Source organism: Silene latifolia, chromosome 4 (assembly GCF_048544455.1).
Source record: "Silene latifolia isolate original U9 population chromosome 4, ASM4854445v1, whole genome shotgun sequence".
NCBI classification, from domain to species: Eukaryota; Viridiplantae; Streptophyta; class Magnoliopsida; order Caryophyllales; family Caryophyllaceae; genus Silene; species Silene latifolia.
In genome coordinates, this window is record NC_133529.1 from 36,285,194 (window position 1) to 36,304,014 (window position 18,821).

The 18,821-nt window shown below is 37.3% G+C and overlaps 1 non-coding gene across 1 annotated transcript; it reads left to right on the forward strand.

Annotated features, from left to right (window-relative positions):
* The first annotated feature begins 6,355 nt into the window (after window positions 1–6,355).
* LOC141654288 (small nucleolar RNA R71) lies at window positions 6,356–6,462 on the forward strand. The gene has a single exon (XR_012547849.1). It is a non-coding gene; the product is annotated as a small nucleolar RNA R71 (small nucleolar RNA).
* The last annotated feature ends 12,359 nt before the right edge of the window (window positions 6,463–18,821 follow it).

An 18,821-nucleotide genomic window follows, 5' to 3' on the forward strand; every position in this document is an offset into this window, starting at 1 on the left:
TCCAAGTTGTGTCAAGCTAGGGTACCTTTGTCCTCAATCGTTAAATGCTTTCGTCAAGAGTAGATTCCCTATGGTGTTAGAAACACTGGAGGATCGCGGAATTTCCCCTCTTGCCTAGACAAGAAGAAGGGTCGTCCCCTCTCTACCATGCACAAAAATGGATACGATGGATAAAGGGATCAATAGATATTTGAGTTTCACTTTGGGAGTTTGCTTTTGTTTTTGTTTTTCCCCCCAATTTCTTGTGGCATTTGACATTTGAGAACACTTTCTTTGCCATTTCTTTTTGATTTTTGGCATTTCAACACTTGACAACTTTTTTGCATTTCTTTTTGAACATTTTCAAAGTCACCCCAATTAGTAACGAGGGTGCCTTGTATTTGAAGCTTAGGAGTTTTATTTTTTTGCTCCTCTTTTCATTTGATGCATTTTTGCAAACTTTCTTTCATTTTTCATTTCTTTGAACTCAAATTGATTTCTTTTTGTGCCCATTCCCTTTGATGACAAAAATGTGGTAGAACATGGATGAATGATGGAAGTATGCATGGTTTCAAGGGTCACCTTGGAATAAACGGTAGCCAAGGAGTTATCACACCACAAGGTACTCTTGACTCGGCCTTAAACCATGGGTCAAAGGATACTAGCATGACACATCCTAGGGTGTTTTACAAGTATTCTAACAAGCAAAGTCTTAAGAACAAAAAGCATCTACTAGGGCCTATGTACACTTGTCAAGCTTCCCAAATAGACGGTTTCACAAAATTTTTCTCACATGCAACTACATGCCATGATGCAACTAACATATAAACATCCTAATGCATATGATTCTACCAACTAATATGCCATATAAACTAAATGCAATCCTAAGTTCACATTGTTTTTACCGCATCAATCAAAATAAAGCCACATAGTCATTAACATAAAGAGGAAAAAGGAGATTGGAAAGATCATACCATGCGGTCTTCAATATCCTCATGTCTCGGATGTGGCGTAGTCAATCAAAGTGAACAAGGATAAAACAAACACAATCTATACAAGACAATATATACAAAGGAAATGAACTTGTTTTTGGATTTTTCAATTTTCAAATTTTTATGATTTTTGAAATTTTTCAATTTTTATGGTTTTTGAATAAAAGTTAAGTGTTAGAATTCCCATCCCCACACTAATATGGGCATTGTCCTCAATGGCCAAAATGATGGAAATTATGCAAAGATGATGCATGATTTCTATACTAAATGCAATTCTACACTAAGCTACACTACATGATGCATGGTTTTTGTTATGACGGAGAGGATAATTTAGATTACCTCCCGTTGTGTATGCATTAACTTCCCCAAACCAAATAAGACACTATTGCTAATGTCAAAGCATTGGGGTAGTTCATGCACACACTATGCTATGCATGAAACTAGTTTTGTCATTTTGGATTTTACAAATGGGAACAATAAAGAACACCTCAATGGTATCGAGGTGTGAGTCCTTTGATGTTGCTAGGACTAAACCAACAATGATCAAAATGAAATAAAATACAAAGAGATATAGACAAACCGTGGGAGAGTAGGAATCTCCAAGGCTTGCTAGTCCTCCATCATGCTATCATCATCACCACTTCCCTCATGAGAAGTGGTCACATTGCCACTTTCCTTGGCACTTTCTTCTTCACTTTCTCCATCATCTTGTTCATCATCATCTTCACCATCTCTTTCTCCATCTCCACTTGCTTCTTCCTCAATATTATCATCAATTTCTTCACCATTTCCAACAACCTCATTGTCTTCCACCACGTCCCTAGATGCACCCGGAAACAAGGCTTCTTTATCCGCCCAACTAGGCAAAGGACAAGATGGATCAAGGAGTCCTTGCCTAGCTAAATGTAGGAGGGGAGGATATTGAGCCAAATAAGCATTCTTCCGATCTTCATAAGCTTGCTTGTGCATTTCTTGCATAAGAAGAGTGACATAGTCTTTCCCAATTTCAACTCCTTGCGGTTTGAACTCTTCATACACAAAGGGGTAAGGCGGTATAACAATGGAAGAGGAGGGGGTTTCATGATCACCCTTTTGTTGTTGAATGATGTACTCGGCTTCTTCGGATAGGGGAAGTAGATAGTTGGTCCGGTGGACACTTAGACGACAAATCTTCGCGGGTAAAGTGAATGATCGAGCCTCACTAGTAAGCCATCCACACTTGGTGTCAAGGGGGTTTTGAGCAACCCACTTGAACTTGTTAATCATGATAGGCATATCAATAAGATGGCCACCTTCCTTTGCCTTGTACTTGCTATCCTTATTGAAATTAGGATCAAAGTGCTTGGCTAGGACCGTGACTAGGCCGCCATTAACAATAACGGTTGTACCCTTCTTCCCACTATCAACATGGAGCCATCTATCAACCAATAGCCTCAAAGAATTGAAAGGCTTGGTATGGATTCTTCCGACATTCAAAGCCGATTCAAGGAGAATAAAATCAAGTCTTGTGAAATGATTGGTGTCTTTCCTAGCAATTATGGTATTTCCCACAACTTTGTGCCATACTCTTATGCCCGGATGATGGACCAAAAGAGCATGACAAGCATGAAAATCATCAAATTTCTTCCCGGAGATTGCCTCCCAAAGAGGCTCGGGGTCATACTTTCCATAATGCTTAAGATATCTCGATTCATCGCTAAGACCCAAAATTTCACCCAATTCCTTAAAGGTAATGCGTCTACTAATGTTAGCTAGACGAAACTCAAGATTTTCCCTATCTTCAACTTTGGTAACTTTTAAAGAACTTAAGAATTCCAAGACAAGGGAAGGGTATGTTGATTCCTTTGTTTCAAACAATTTCTTCAAACCCATGGCGTTGAAAAAGGCTTTTGTTTGTTCAAGAACACCCAATTTCTCCAAAGCATCTTTACATATGAATTTGGTGGATTGAATTGATTTCATAGCAAACTTGGCAAATGTCTTTCTATGGGTATCGGAAATAAAAGTTACCTCCGGATAATGCAAGAGTTGATCGATTACCGGAGTAGAAGGTGATGCTCCCATAGAAGTTTGTTGTTGTTGTTGTTGCACTTCCAAGTTTGGTGTTGCTACCACCATTGCCAAAGCTTTCTTTGTTTGGAGAGCTTTTTGCCTTTGAGAGAGAGCCTTTGCCATTGGTGCCTTTGTTGCTCCTTTTTTTGCACCCTTAGTCCTTGCCATTTGATGAACCAACCAAGAAAAGAATCAAAAATCTTCAATTTGTAGAATGCCCAAATCGATTTGAAGGTGAAAGGCTTTGCCTTTATGAAATCAAAAATCGACTCAAAGGTTGAAGATTTTGTTCTTGGTTTTGATTTTTGTTGAAGATGGAGTGATTGATTTGTTGTTTGAAGGATGGTTTGATTTGATTTTGGTGGATTTTGTTGAGGGTTTTTGTTTTTGTGATGGAGAGGATGAGGGTTTTGATGTTGTGGGTAGTGTTTATGAATGAATGAATGAAGGAATGAAGGTGGGAGGGTATTTAAAGAAGTCAAAATTTTCGAAAACGCAGGGGCAATCCGTGCGGATTAGGCCCAATCCGTGCGGATTCTGCAGCTTCAAAATTTTCAGAAGCTCGCCTAAAGACGGGCGGATTCTGGGGAATCCGCTCGGATTCTTCTGTGATGGGACGGGCGGATTTTTGCTGCAGACGGACGGATTTCAGTCCGAGAGAAATTTCTTTGTTTTTCTTGTATGCAAAGACAGGCGTCTTCTTCACAAGACGGACGGATTCTATGAGACGGGCGTCTTTCCGGAAATCCGCTCGGATTCTTCAACGATCAAGAAATTTTCAATTTCAGCTCGGCTCAGACGGGCGTCTTCTCGGCAGGACGCTCGGATTCTCGTAGACGGGCGGATTCTCGGGAATCCGCTCGGATTCTTCCTGTTGTACACGGATTGACTCCACCCGTGCACAATGCATTACCCTTTACCATTCTTCCATTCTTCTTCATTTCTTGTGTTCTTCGTTGTGGGGGCATTACTAAGGCATGGATAGCCTAGGCAATTCCCATCCCCACACTAAGGTAAAGCACTACACATCAATTGAAATCGTTAGTCCCTCCCTCACTTCTCTCTTACATGACAATTATTTTGATCAAAGTAAATAAAAATCCAAAAATGACAAAAATGCAATACAAGAATTGAAATGTAAGTTAGGGAGTTAGAAATATTTACAAGTGGTGGTTTAGGGAGGACTCCACCAAACTCTCATTCTTGATGAGATGTCAAGGGGGCATGTTCAAGGTGTTGTTGATGTTGCTCAACACCTTGAAGAAGTAATCAAAAGCTTGTTCATTATTATGGTAGAGGTCCTCAATAGACCGTGCCCCTTGTTGTTGATCATGATCGATGGCATGCCCAATGTAGGGATTAAAAATCCCTTCAAATTCGTCGTCCCAAAGACCACAAACTTCATTGAGTTGATCATTGAAAATCTCTTGCTTAGATGGAGACAACTCTCCCAATTTCTTTTCTTGGCCAATGAGGCCATCCTCTTCTTCCTTGGTTGATTTTGATGAGCTTTGCAAGCTTTCCTTGTCACAATTCACTTGCTCTTTGAATGGAGCATCTTCAATTTTCTTCCTCCATTGGAGTTCCGATTTCTTCCTTTCATCTTTCCGGCTATAATGATCAATCATGAAACATGGCTCATATAAACGAGGAGCTCTCATGGTCTTGTCAAGATTAAAAGTTATGCTTTCATCTCCCACTTCTAGAGTGAGCTCTCCATGTTTCACATCAATCACCGCACCCGCGGTGTGTAGGAAAGGTCTTCCTAAGATGATTGGAATGTTGGAATCTTCCTCCATATTAACAATGACAAAGTCTACCGGGATGAAAAACTTCCCAATTCGCACGGGGACATCTTCCCATATCCCTAATGGTGTCTTCGTCGATCTATCGGCCATTTGAAGTGTGATATTGGTGCATTTAAGCTCTCCCATTCCCAACCTTTTACTTACCGAGTACGGCATGACACTCACACTAGCCCCTAGATCACATAAGGCTTTGTTGATCGTCGTGTCGCCAATGGTACACGGTATTGAGAAGCTTCCCGGATCCTTTAACTTTGGAGGTGAACTCCCTTGAAGTATTGCACTACTCACCTTAGTGAAGGCGATAGTCTCAAGTTTCCGGATCGACTTCTTCTTTGTGAGGATATCTTTCATGTACTTTGCATAGGCCGGTACGTGATTGATTAATTCCGTGAAAGGAATTGAGACTTCTAAGTTCTTCACAATCTCCATGAACTTTCCAAGTTGATCATCAAATTTTGGCTTGGCTTGACGACTTGGAAAAGGAAGTCTAATCACAATGGGCTCCTTTTCTTTGGCTTTGTCTTCATTTTTCTTTAAACTTTCTTCTTTTGATGATTCCCCTTCTTTGGGGCTTTGCACAACAACTTCATTTTCACTAGCTTTCACAACTTCATTCTCAACTTGCTCCTTTGGTGCTTCATATCTTGTACCACTTCTCAAGTGAATGGCACTAACCGTTTCATGTCTAGGGGATTACTTTGAGGTGGTAATTGCCCCTTTTGTCTTTGTGAGCTTGAAGATGCTAGTTGAGTCAATTGTGTTTCCAACATCTTGGTATGAGCTAGAATGTTGTTTATGGTGGTGTCCTTTGCTTGGCTATCTTTTTGCATTTGGGTGAAAAATTCTTGTTGATTCTTTTGCATTTGGAGGACCGCTTTTTGGACATCAAAACCTTGGTCATTTTGGTGATTGTATGGATTTTGATTTTGGTAACCTTGGTTTTGATTGTAAAAGGGTCTTTGATTTTGATTTCTCATGGGTGGTGGAGTGTATGTTGTTTGAGGGTTTTGAACATTTTGGCTTTTGTATGAGAGATTTGGATGGAACTTGGTGTTTTCATTGTAAAAATTTGAATAAGGGGTACCACTTTTGTAAGCTTGGAAAGCATTAACTTGTTCGGTTGTTCCCCTACACTCACTTGGGTCATGACCCAAAGTTCCACAATTCTCACATATCCCACTTGGGATTGATGAGGATGCCGTCATGGCATTGAAATGATGCTTCGATGATTTTGAGTTTTCCTCAAGTCTAGCCATAGCTTGTTCAAACTTCAAGTTGATTGTGTCAATGTGAGCACTAAGTTGAGCACCCAATTGAGTAACGGAGTCCACTTCATGCTTTCCTCCTCTAGTAGCCTTGCGAGGTCTACTATATTGTGAATTATGGACCGCCATTTCCTCAATCTTGTTCCATGTTTGATTGTCATCAACTTCGGTGAACATTCCATTTGATCCCATATTGAGAATGTTCCTAGAATCTTCATATAAACCATTCCAAAATTGTTGTACCAAAAACCATTCGCTAAGTCCATGGTGAGGACATGAGCGACAAACACCTTTGAACCGCTCCCAAGCTTCATACAAAGATTCTTCATCCCTTTGCTTAAAACCCGTAATTTGAGCTCTTAGCATGTTAGTCTTTTCCGGTGGGTAGAATTTTTGTAGAAAGCTAGAGCCAACTTCTTCCAAGAATCTATTCCAAGGGTGGCCTTATCAAGGCCCTTCAACCATTGCTTCGCGGTGCCGATTAACGAAAAAGGAAATAAGACCCATCTAATTTGGTCTTGAGTCACGCCCGTTTGAGAGATAGCATCACAATAATCGCAAAAGGTTTCCATATGAGAATGAGGGTCCTCACTAGGCATTCCCCCGAATTGGCTCCTCTCAACTAGTTGGATAAAGGCGGACTTGGCAATAAAATTACCGGTGAGATGTTGCGGTGTAGGAGTACCATTTGGTAGATTCTCCTCGGTGGGTATAGAGTGTGACGAGAATTTAGGCATTGTAGGTGGATTTTGTGTGGTATTGTTTAATGGGTTCTCTTCTCCTTCTATTGCGAAAGGATTGACAAACTCACTAGTGGGTTGAACAACTTCACCAACACCTCCCAAATTCCTCCTAACAAGTCTCCTATTATTCGTCAAGGTTCTTTCGATTTCACGGTCAAAAGGTAACAAATCACTTTGTAACCTTCTAGACATGCAAAATATCAAACAACTCGAAAACAATTAGAACAAACCTTGAGGAGTTTTACTTCCCCAAGGTGAAGAAGACACAACTAATAACAATAAAAGAAATCTTAAATCAATTAAACACCGTCCCGGACAGAACGGCGCCATTTTTGATCGAGGCCATTTCGTGTTCACAATTAAGCATATGTGGTCGTTGGTCAATGGTCGATACAAAACACAATTTATACTTCACAAACAACTCTACAATTAGTAAAGAGGCAAGTAAAGGTCGGATCCCAAGGGACGGGTATTGAAATGAGAATTCTATTGCAACTAGTAGTGTCTAGGGGTGTCACAAATTGAGTTGGTGTAGAAGGTCACTAAACTAGAATAACAATGAAAATAAACTAGCAAGATGAATGAAATAAGGGGTGTAAACAATTGATTAAAAGCACTAGGGTGTCATGGGTTCATAGGGGAATCATGGGATATGATCATACAAACATGTTCTCAAATTATAAGCAAGCAATTATTGTTGTGATGGATCGAGTTGGGTTATGTCTTACAATCCTAGGAAAGTTTGGGTCCCGGAGCCGAATCGATTAGATTGTACAACACCTACAAGTCGACTTAATCTTTCCTACTCAACACATGCATGGTCTAACAAGACTCGAGTTGGGTTATGTCTTACAAGTCTCATTGAAAAGATAGAAGATGATAGTAAATGCAAGGATTCATAGGCTTAGCATTTCATCAAATATAACATGTGCATGTATTAAGATCAAAACAAGCAAGCAAATAAGATATGAAAGCATATTGATTTAAGCATGAATCATTCCCCATGTTGGTTTCCCTAATCACCCATTAAACCCTAGCTAAGAGACTACTCACTCATTATCATGTTGATCATGCTAGAAAGGTTGTCAATCATACTAACATAATGAAACATGATGAATAAATGAAAGTAATTAACAATAATTAAAAAGGGATTAAGAGATTATACCTACTAATGATTCCAATAATAAAGCAAGAATAATAGAAGTACTTGAATCCTAGATTGAGAGGTTGTCAATCTCCCAATAATAACCCAAATAATCTTCAATTACCCAAAATAAAGGAAGAACAAGAGAGAGATTAAAGAACTAAAACTTGGATTAAAACTTGATTAATACTTGATTACAATATTGAAGAGAGATTTGATTGATATTAACTACACTAATTATTGATAAGAAGAACATGCTCCTCTAATTAGACTAATGGGGTATTTATAGTGAAAATTAGGGAGGATGCATTAGGGTTAACTAAGGGCTAAACTAGTAATTACACTTTTTAAGTTGAGCAAGGAGGAGCCGGTATTTTCCGAGAGAAGGGCTTCTCTTTTCGTAGCTTGAAGAATGAAATCCGTCTTTGTGCGGTGAACGTGCGGATTAGAGTCGGGACGGCCGGATTTGGGCGGTGCAATCCGAGCGGATTCAGGAGAGGGACGCTCGGATTGTTGAGGGGGAATCCGAGCGGATTCCAAGGAGGGACGCTCGGATTGTGCTGGCTGGACGGACGGATTGTTGGTCAGCGTCAATTCTTCTTCTTTTCTTCCCTTTTCTTCATAAATTCCTTGGGGATTTCCTTGGGGACGCAAGGATCCTTTCTCAACATTGCTCTTCTACTATGATATGTACAAAGGCCTTCTAGTCTTGTCTCTTCTTGATGCTTGGTCATTGAATACAATCAATTTAGCCTCGTTTTGCCATGAAAATGCAAGATTCTTACTCCTTTCCTACCAAGGGATCAAAATCTCAAAGAATATGCAAAACAAAGAACTAAAGATAAGAAATGACCCAAATAGGCACTAAAAAGCATGGAAACAATGGTAATTCGGGGGCTAAATATGCGCCAATTATGGTCACATCAACTAGGTACCGGGACACGCTCAGACGTACCGGGTCCGAAAGCCAACCGGATCCCCTGCCAGACATCGTGTCTCAACCACACGCGTCCTTCCGTACTCAAGTCATTAATGTGAACGTTCCCCTTGGAGTGGGAAGCTCCAAGGGGCGACCCGAGCGTAAGACGGTTTCCCAACCATCTTACGTCTCCTCAACAATCAAGTACCACCATCGAAGATTTCCAACACAACACAAACACAACCGTACATGACAATTGGAATAACAACACTTAACATATGACCAAATTCATGAATTTCATCCCCCATGTTATGAATATCAACCCATCCAATACCCACATGACATACTAACTGATTCATGAATGCATATGACAAGGAAAGACACATAAACATGCTTATATAACATTGAAACCGAGTAGGATAACCTATCTTTAAGCGTAATCCTCAAGCTAATCGAAATCACCAAGTATCCATCTCATAAAATCGTTCATCCTACATAAATCATGTAATAACTATCACAATTCACTATATACTAGATTATAACATAAAATCCCTCATTATAGGTTACTAATTACTCATTTTACCTAATTAAATACTAACTAGTTTTGAAACCCGTGAAAAATCACGGGTCCTATACAAATTTTCTTTTTTTATTAATACTACTTGTATAAAACAGATTTTGATTTGGAAACATTGCAGACGATAAAATAGGATGGAAATTATGAGATTGAACATAATAACACGGTAATATAAACAATAATAATATGAGATTAGTGGGGAATAGAGGCATATCATGAGTAACTCTTCTTCTCCTCTATTAACAACCTAGTAAATGAATGGGATTTAGGCATTTAGTAGAGAGTTTTTTTGAATGTATATGTTGAACGAATGGCGTCGCTCATTGCTCTAATGATTCATGATTTATGCTAACTCGTAAATTCAGTAATGATTTGCATTCTCAATTCATCATACTTAAATTAAATAGTCTAATTACATGTATATAGACATAAGTTGTTTATATAGAAATCAATGATTAATACTTATACATGGGTTATGTATTATGTAACTTCAAGATATTGGTGCTCCGGAGATTGAAGATTTTCTTAACCGCTAATTTACCAAAGGCGGTCAAGTTTTTCTCCTTCAATAGGTAAAAGAAAAATAGCCTAACAAAGTGAATGAAGTAAGACTAATATAGTAATTGAATACATTGAATACGTGTCTCTCCATTTCAAATTTAATTATCATTTGATGGTTTTTTTTTTCTCTTGTAAGATTATCCGTCGATGTTGTGTCGATACTATCACTACAACTAAAAGGCCAAGAATAACTAATAGGCTAAAAACCTTAGCATAATTATTGGAACAAAAATACATAGGCTAATATCAATTAAAATGTCAACGACATAAAAATACATCCTCAATATGGTGATTACTCTATTCACGAGCTTCAGATTTGATCATCCATATGAACACATCCTCCAACATCAAATATCGTGTTAAAAGATATTGAACTAATATCTAAAATAAAAAAAATTGATAATTCTTAAATTGTGTTCTGTACTCATCGATTGTCATGTATTAATAATTAAAATAGGAAAATCTCCCAAAAAAACAGAAATTCCAAGAAAAAAAAAATGAGAAATACTATGCTCCCTCTTAAAAAATCCACATACTTGTCGGTTGTCATTTGCACGTATTGATCTCCAGGTATGTCATGCTCCTGAAAGTTCAATCAATTGTACAAATTAGTATTATGCGAAAATCAATTGTAAACGAAATACAAAATTGCATAAGATATACCGAGTATATTTAAAATATTATCAAATAAGTTTGACCAATATAGTAAAATCTTATAATGGAAAAGAGAACATGAGAAAAATGAATGAGCTGTAGGCTGATAAAAAATTATAATAAAAATGCATGTCTATTGTTGTACTCATGGAATAAACATTATCATCTCAAGAAAAAAAAAGTAGTAATTAAGAAGTCATAATATCATCAAAAGATTTAAGGTAAACTAAAAATATGAATCATTATAAAGAAACTTGAGAAATGAGTTATGGAGAAAGAATATGAAAAATATGGTTAAATGCTTGTGGTGAATTGAATAAAGTATTGAAGTGGAAGAAGATAAAAAGTTTGTTGTCTTCTTTAATTTTTTTTAATATTGCAATTGTAAGAATAAATATTAGGGGACATAAAAGACAATAATGATGATATGATGAGACTTGTAATATGGCTTCTTGAAATCATGTGGTTATATCAAATGTCATTTAAAAGTGTACTCAATGTTAGCCTTTTTATACTATTTATTATATAGATTTTAAAGAAAATATATACTTTAATTTTATGAGTTGTGTTAATATGAAAAAATTTAACCGATTCACTAACATCTATGTTCTCTTCCAAAAATTTCAATTAAAATGTGAAATATAATTGTAAATTATGAAACTTTTATGTGAATTTTGGTAAATTACATCTTTTTTTGGTTTTTTTAGCTCATCAAATCTTTAATATATACGTTTAGTTTAAGAATATTAATGATGTCTTTTGATTTTCTTATTTGTATGTTACACAATATGTAATGACTATTTTGTAAGGACTTTTAGTAATCATTCAATTTTTTTAAGAATCATATCAAATAACCAATAATCTAATAATAATTAATAAATAATAATTAAACAGTCAATAAAAATTAATGGAAATTAATGGGGTATAAAATAATAAATGCTAATGCCATGTGAAATTAAATTAAATGCTTTAATCTAGCCTTTTAACTATATTGTATAGATTTACTTAAGTATTTACAGAATTTGTTTGTAAATTACTTAAATTAAATAAATATTTTCTTTTCCATATATTTTATATTTTTCAAAACCTTATCCTTTACGTGAAATAATTTCATGAACTAAATACGGTATTTCTACCCTTTTAAAATTCTATTATTAGTGTTTAATTTCACTTAAGTATTTACAGAATTTGTTTGTAAATTACTTAAATTAAATAAATATTTTCCTTTTCATATATTTTACATTTTCCTAAGAAAATATTTTATATGATCTTTAATACTTATTTGTCGATTAATTAGTTCTGTAAAACATCTTCTATATATAACAAAGTTATAGTAACAATAATAGTGAGTTAATGCCTTTAAAAAAAAAGTAGTGAATTAGTGACAATACAATTTTTTTTGTTTTCAACTTCATTTATTCTTCTTCGTTCTTAATTTCTTATGCATTCAATTTTTTTTATTTCGAATACATATAATAGTACTCCATATGAAATATCTTGAAATTATTAACTTATAGTTAATGCGTATTTTTTTTATTGTAGTTTTTTTTTAGTTAATTAAATTTAAATCTAATGGAATATGGATGGATTTTTAAAGTAAATAAGTGAATTAAATTAATGCAATATAATAATAAATTGGATAATCCACGTCATATTAGTTTGCCAAGTCACATGTTATTGTATACGTGGCTTTTTTTCATCCAATGTGGCATTGTCTATGTGGCATTTTTAGACTAGCCTTTTAATAGTATTTATAGATTAACCTCTCTTAGTAAACCCTAACTTGAATTTACTCATAAGACAAAGAGGAAAGGGTGAGATTTCTACTTACAAAGGTAGATCGGGGTATAGGAGGCATGTTCCACCATTAATCCAAGCTTGAAGGTTGAGGGAAAGGCATTTAGGGTGTTTTAGAGAGAAGGGAGAGGGTTTTAGTGTAAGAAGGAAGAAGGATGAGAATGAATGGGATAGGGTTGGATAGAATGGAAATCCCGAAATATCATCTCTCGGGTACAGTTCAGCACACTCGACCGAGTGGCCGGTTCACTCGACCGAGTGGCTCTCACTCGGTCGAGTGTACCCTGACTCGACCGAGTGTCAACTCACTTGGTCCACTAGAGGTATCACTCGGTCTACTAGAAGTACACTAGGTCTAGTTTAGGTCTTACTTGGCCTTATCCGAGTACGTGTGGGTTCCCTCACGCGTCCCTAGGTCTAAGTACGGGTCCCACAGATGCCGGGTATTACATTGTATACCCATTTGGCTCCTATGGGCGTCTTTCCTGCTGGAAATTGAGTCAAAACCCATGTATTATTATCCTCCGGTGCTTGTAACTCTGCATTCATGGCATCTATTCACTTGGGATCACTCTTTGCCTGATGATAGGAATAAGGCTCATGATGAACATTTAATGCTGGATTCAGAGAGGCAACAAAATCAGAAGAATATGCAGAAAGATTTGCAGAATGCAATGCTGTAAAACATAAAGAAGAATCTGATGATGTATCAGAAGAACACGCCCCTCCCGCAGGAGGATGAAGTAATGAGGCAGGTAGTCCTTTACAACTGTATCCTTGCAACCTCACTAATAGCTGTCTGTTTCTTACTGACTACGTGTTGTTAGGGCAGGTATCAACGGTAGAAACGGGAAGGGTAAGAATCATATTGTATATCTGTGGGATTAGTAAAATCATTGTAAAAAATGTTGTTTATGGATATTATGTGGAGTATTAGTAGTATCTTGGGAAATAGTAGTTGTAGTATTATTATTAGGGTTTTGATATATACAACCCATTTGGTTGTATTTAAGGAACTAAATATGTAAAGAAGTTCTAAATATATGCATTAATTACATTGGGTTGTGTATAGTTTAGTCTTGAATTTCTAACTTAATACCAAATATGGAAGATATTAAATGTTTAAATACAACCCAATGGGTTGTATATATCAAAACCCTTATTATTATTGTTAGACACTGAACTAGTGGTATTAGAAATGGAAGTAGGTGTTTTATTTGGAATATTAACACTATTATTGGAATTACTTGTATTATTGGAAGTATTAATACTATGAGGTATATTATTGTGGAAAGGAGTTGTATTTATTATAGTCTTTGCTAATTGATGAATTAGGAGAAACTGGTGAAACAAGATTTGGTGGATTATGGGAAGAAATAAGAATGTAAGGTGTTCTTAACTCCTTATTAGGGAAGTTAATACAGCCAGTTTATTTTGAAATGAAAATATACTCTCTTGAAAAATGACATCTCTGCTCACTAGAAGCATATGAGCATCAAGATCATACAATTTGTATCCTTTTTGACCAAATGGATAACCCAAATGTATACCTCTTTGCCCTTTTATCAAACTTGTTCCACTCTTTTCTGCTGCATAGCATACACAACCTATAACCCTGAGATGATCATAATTTGCCTTGGTACCAAACAACACTTCGGATGGTATTTTCCATTGAATAACAGAAGATGGCATTAGAATTATTAAGTGTGTAACAAAAAGAATTAGTTTGCCCCGGAATCTGTTGGGTAACTGTCCTTGTAGCCTTAATGCACGAGCAGTTTCTAACAAATGTATGTGCTTCATCTCCACTCTCCCATTCTGCTGTGGATTCCCAAGAAGACTCTTTTGATGAAAAATGGTAAAAATAGGAAGCACTAGTACAAGAATAAATCCTATAAGGCCCCCCCAGAGGTCCACATGGATTAAATAAAACACTTTAGAAGCAAAAGAAGTACTAGAAGAATATGGTAACTTGTGATGTTTTTGATGTGACTCCTATTTACACACATTTAGTCCCCTAATTAGCCTAGTTCCTATGCTTTTTAGTATGAATTAGGGTCGTTTCTTGTCTTTAGCCTCCTTCTATGCATATTCTATGAGGATTAGTGTCCTTTGTAGGAGAAGAGCACTAACTCGGTTAGACGGAGTGAAGCGGAGCTAAATTGATATCACATAACGACCAAGCATCAAAGAGGAAGCTATTACCTAAGGCTCAAATCAATAAAACGAATAAATGGGCAGTGACAACCGACTCCCGCGACCCCTCAAATGATCCCCACGGATCTTGAAGCAGTCACAAGAAGAAGAACCAAGATGTCCCATAATCCGGGCATCCCGATCTCAAGACGGGCGTCCCAGGCCATAATCCGGGCGTCCCGTGCCCAGGACGAGCGGATCCCAGAGCAGCACGAGCAAGTACTGAGCGAAGTCGCGCGTGTCCTTAAGGGACTTGCAAGCTAGGACGTGCGTGGCCTTGCGGGACTTGCAAGACACCAATCTTCTCTTAAGGACTTAATCGTCATTTAAGCCCTTTGTAACCCTAATTCTTGTACTTAATCTTTAGTATAAATACCCCATGGTACTACCTAGCTAACAAAGAAGTTTTCTTAAATTAAACCAAGCTTTCTTAGATTAGATTAGGAGTAGATTAGGATAGATTATCCTTTAATCTTTCCACAAATTACACATTAATCTTTCCTTAATTATTGTTCAAGTTTTATTAGGTAATTGAAGATTATTGAGTTATTATTTGGAGATTTGACAACTCTTCATCAATTAATCAAGTTCTCTTCTATTATTCTTTCATTTCCATTTGTCCATCTTAATATTGGTATAATCTCTTTACTCTTTACTCTTTATTGCTTATTCCCTCACTCTTTAATCATGTTTATGCTTTTTAAGATGATTGACACCATTGATAACATGTCTTCTATGATAATAAGTGAGTAGTTATTTAACTAGGATTAGTGGGGGATTAGGGGAGTCAATCATGGGATAAATTTATGCTTAATGAGTTCATATGAATGCCTGCTTATTGTTCTTCAACTTATGCATATATCATGTTTGATGAAATGCTTGATTGACAACCTAACATATTTCTTTTTTCTTTTCAACAAGGCTTGTAAGATATAAACCAACTCAAGCCTTGTTAGACCTTGCATATTGTTGAATAGGGAAAACCCAAGTCGACTTGTAGGTGTTGTAAAGTCTTAACCAACTCGGCCCCAAGACATAAGTTTCTTTAAGAATTGGTTTATCATGCATGTAGTTTAATAGGAAGAATTAAGTCGACTTGTAGGTGTTCTAAAGTCACAAATGACTCGGCTCCGGGACCCAAATCTTCTTATGAATTATAAGACATGAACTAACTCAATTCCAACAATAATAATTGCTTGCATCCACATAACTCATTTATGCTATCTCACCATGATTCCCTTATGATCACATGACATCCTAGTGCTTTTAATCATTTGTTTACATCTTTTAATCTATTGCTTGCTTTACTTTATTGCTTTCATTAGTTTAGACTCATCAACTTCAAACCCCAACAATTGTGACACTAGCATAAATTGAGATAGATAGATTTAGAACCCAAAGCACACCATCCCGTGGATCAACCTCGACTTAATCACTTACTAGTTGTTTGTTGAGAATATAAATGTGTTTGATTGAGTGAACAATGACTCGCTCTACCATCAAAATAGCGCCGTTGCCGGGGACGGTGTTTTGTGATTAAGTTCTTGTTTGTTTGCCTATTTTAATTGTGCTTTAACCTTGAGGAACTTATTTCTCAAGGTCATTCTTACCGTTTTTGTGTAGTTTCCTTGGTTGTAGTTGTTTTCTTGTCTTTGCTATGATGGCTCAAGACTTGACACATGGAGTATGTGGTGGATCTTTTGAGTATGACTATAATAGGTATGGGAAGTTTGAGGAGGAAGTCAACACAAACTTACCTTACAAATCATACAATGAAAATCCTAACTACTACCCCAACTTTCCCCACCAAAATTCCCACATCCAATATCCACAACAACCACCCTCCCAATACCCACTTTACAACCAATTCCAAATGCCACAATACAACCACTTTCACACTCACACGCAACAAAAAGATGAGCCCAACTTTGGCATTCAAAATATGGTTCTCCAAATGATGGGAGACCAACAAAATTTCTTCAAACAAATGCTAGAAGAGAGCCAAAATAGAAACAATGTTCTTCAAAGCATTGCTACCTATGGTGAGGAATTGGCAATTTGAATTGCCCAAATAGAGGCAACCCAAGAAACCACCCAACCAACCACTCCCCACCAATCCTTGAGCATTGATCATGAATGTGAATTTGAGGTAATGATCTTTGATGAAGAAGATGTAAAGTGGGAAGAGCCAATCTCCTTAAGTTCTTGTGAGTATAAAAGTGTGGTATTTGATGAAGAAGACATGAGGTTGAGTAAGCCAAATACTCTTAGCCTTTGTGAGTATGAGGGTGTGACTTTTGATGTGAACATTGAGATAGTGGAGGAAGAGTTATTGAGGAGAAGTGAAGCCCCTATTTATGATTCATATGGAGAAAGCGATGATGACGCATCTATGGAAGAAGATGATGAGGGAAAGATAGACTCAAATGATAAATGGAGTTGTGAGATCAACTTGCTTGAGGAACCCATCCTTGAGAAGTTTAAAGATTGTTTCGATGAGGAGGAGGAAAGCCTTCATGAAAAACTTCTCACACCCACTATATATGGAGCTCATGATAGTTGGAGATGACATTATGGACCTTCTCACGAAAGTCAAATCGTTATACAAGAATTACTTAGTGGAGAAGCTCAAAGACAAAGCTAAGAAGGAGCCTACATGTGGAAATTTGGCACCCACTATCCCAACTCTTAAGACACCCCATCATCGATGCCATGAAAGTTCACCTTTTATCCTTGAAGGATTGACTAGTCCAAGTCTTTTCGTCATCAAATTTGGAAGAATAGGAGCAACCGGAAAACCCCCAATGACAATAATTTCAAGTTTGCTAGTTTTAAAAGCCGGGAAGGCCAACATGACAAAGCAAAGAAGAAGGGGAAGGAGTTCAAAGGGAGGTCCCTCATGGATTGGCCCTACTCTATTTTTGCAATGGTTCAAGACTTATTCATGCTTACTTGAGGACCATTCACAAACTTTTGATCAACTTTTAAGAGCCTTGAGCTCTACGGAAAATGGATTACAACATTTCAAACTAGTTTGGTGGAGTCTTATCTCAAACCAACGTTTGTAATATATTCCTTTCTAAAACTTTGCATTGTATAATATCAAACATACTCATTGCATTTTTCTTTACATGAGAGTTGTGAGGGAGAGTTCTTTATCTATTCTTTGAGGAAATTTCAGAAAATGATGATAAGAGGGAATCACAAAGGGTGCAAGGGAAAGGATTATTATGAAATGATTGAAAGACTTGACAAGGAGCAGATCAGGACGCCCATCCCGACAGTAGCCCGCTCGACCCGAGATGTGCTCCAGGCAAAATTATTCACTGACATAAGATCTGCGTGATTTAAAGTGAGGCCGCACGTTCCAGCTACTGATCTGCTCGAGCCAACTTTAGGACGCTCGTCCTGGATGGTACATTAAGCAAAAATTTTCCTGGTTGAAAATCTGGGCAGATTATTCAGAGGACGCTCGACCCCTACTCTAAGACGCTCGAGCCGACCTCAAAACGCTCGTCCTGAGCTGTACTCAAAACAAAGAGGATCTGTTGCAAGAGAATCCGCGCGTCTCCTTGATAGGACGCTCGTGAAGCAACTTCAGGACGCTCATCCCGACGTCAAGACGCCCGGACAGCAGAGGATGAATGCTGGGCTGCAGTTTTGTACGCCCGAGCCCAGCCCCTAGCCCGCTCATCTCAGCACCTTTCTTTGATATAAACGCCTCCCCCACAACCCTATTCCCTTATCTTATCAACATCCAAACCAAATATCATCATCCTCCTTACAAAATTTCTATCACAAAAACCCCATCAAAATCACCAATCATTTTTGAAATCCCTACCAACCACATCAAGCAAGAATGAATCTAAGGAGCAAGAGCAAGAAGGCCGCCAAGACCATACCCAAGCGTCGCAAAGGTGCTACTTCAACCGCCTCACGGGAGGCAAAGGGCCAAAAGAATGTAATGATACAGGGTGTTGCACAACTTGAGTATTTCCCGGAGGTACACTTCACCAAAAATGAACACTGCCAACGATTTGAGCAATTGCTAGGTAAGGACTATGAACCTACTTAATTCATCGATCTAGATGTATTTGAAATACTTGGCATTAGGCATCAAACGGAGGTATTCTT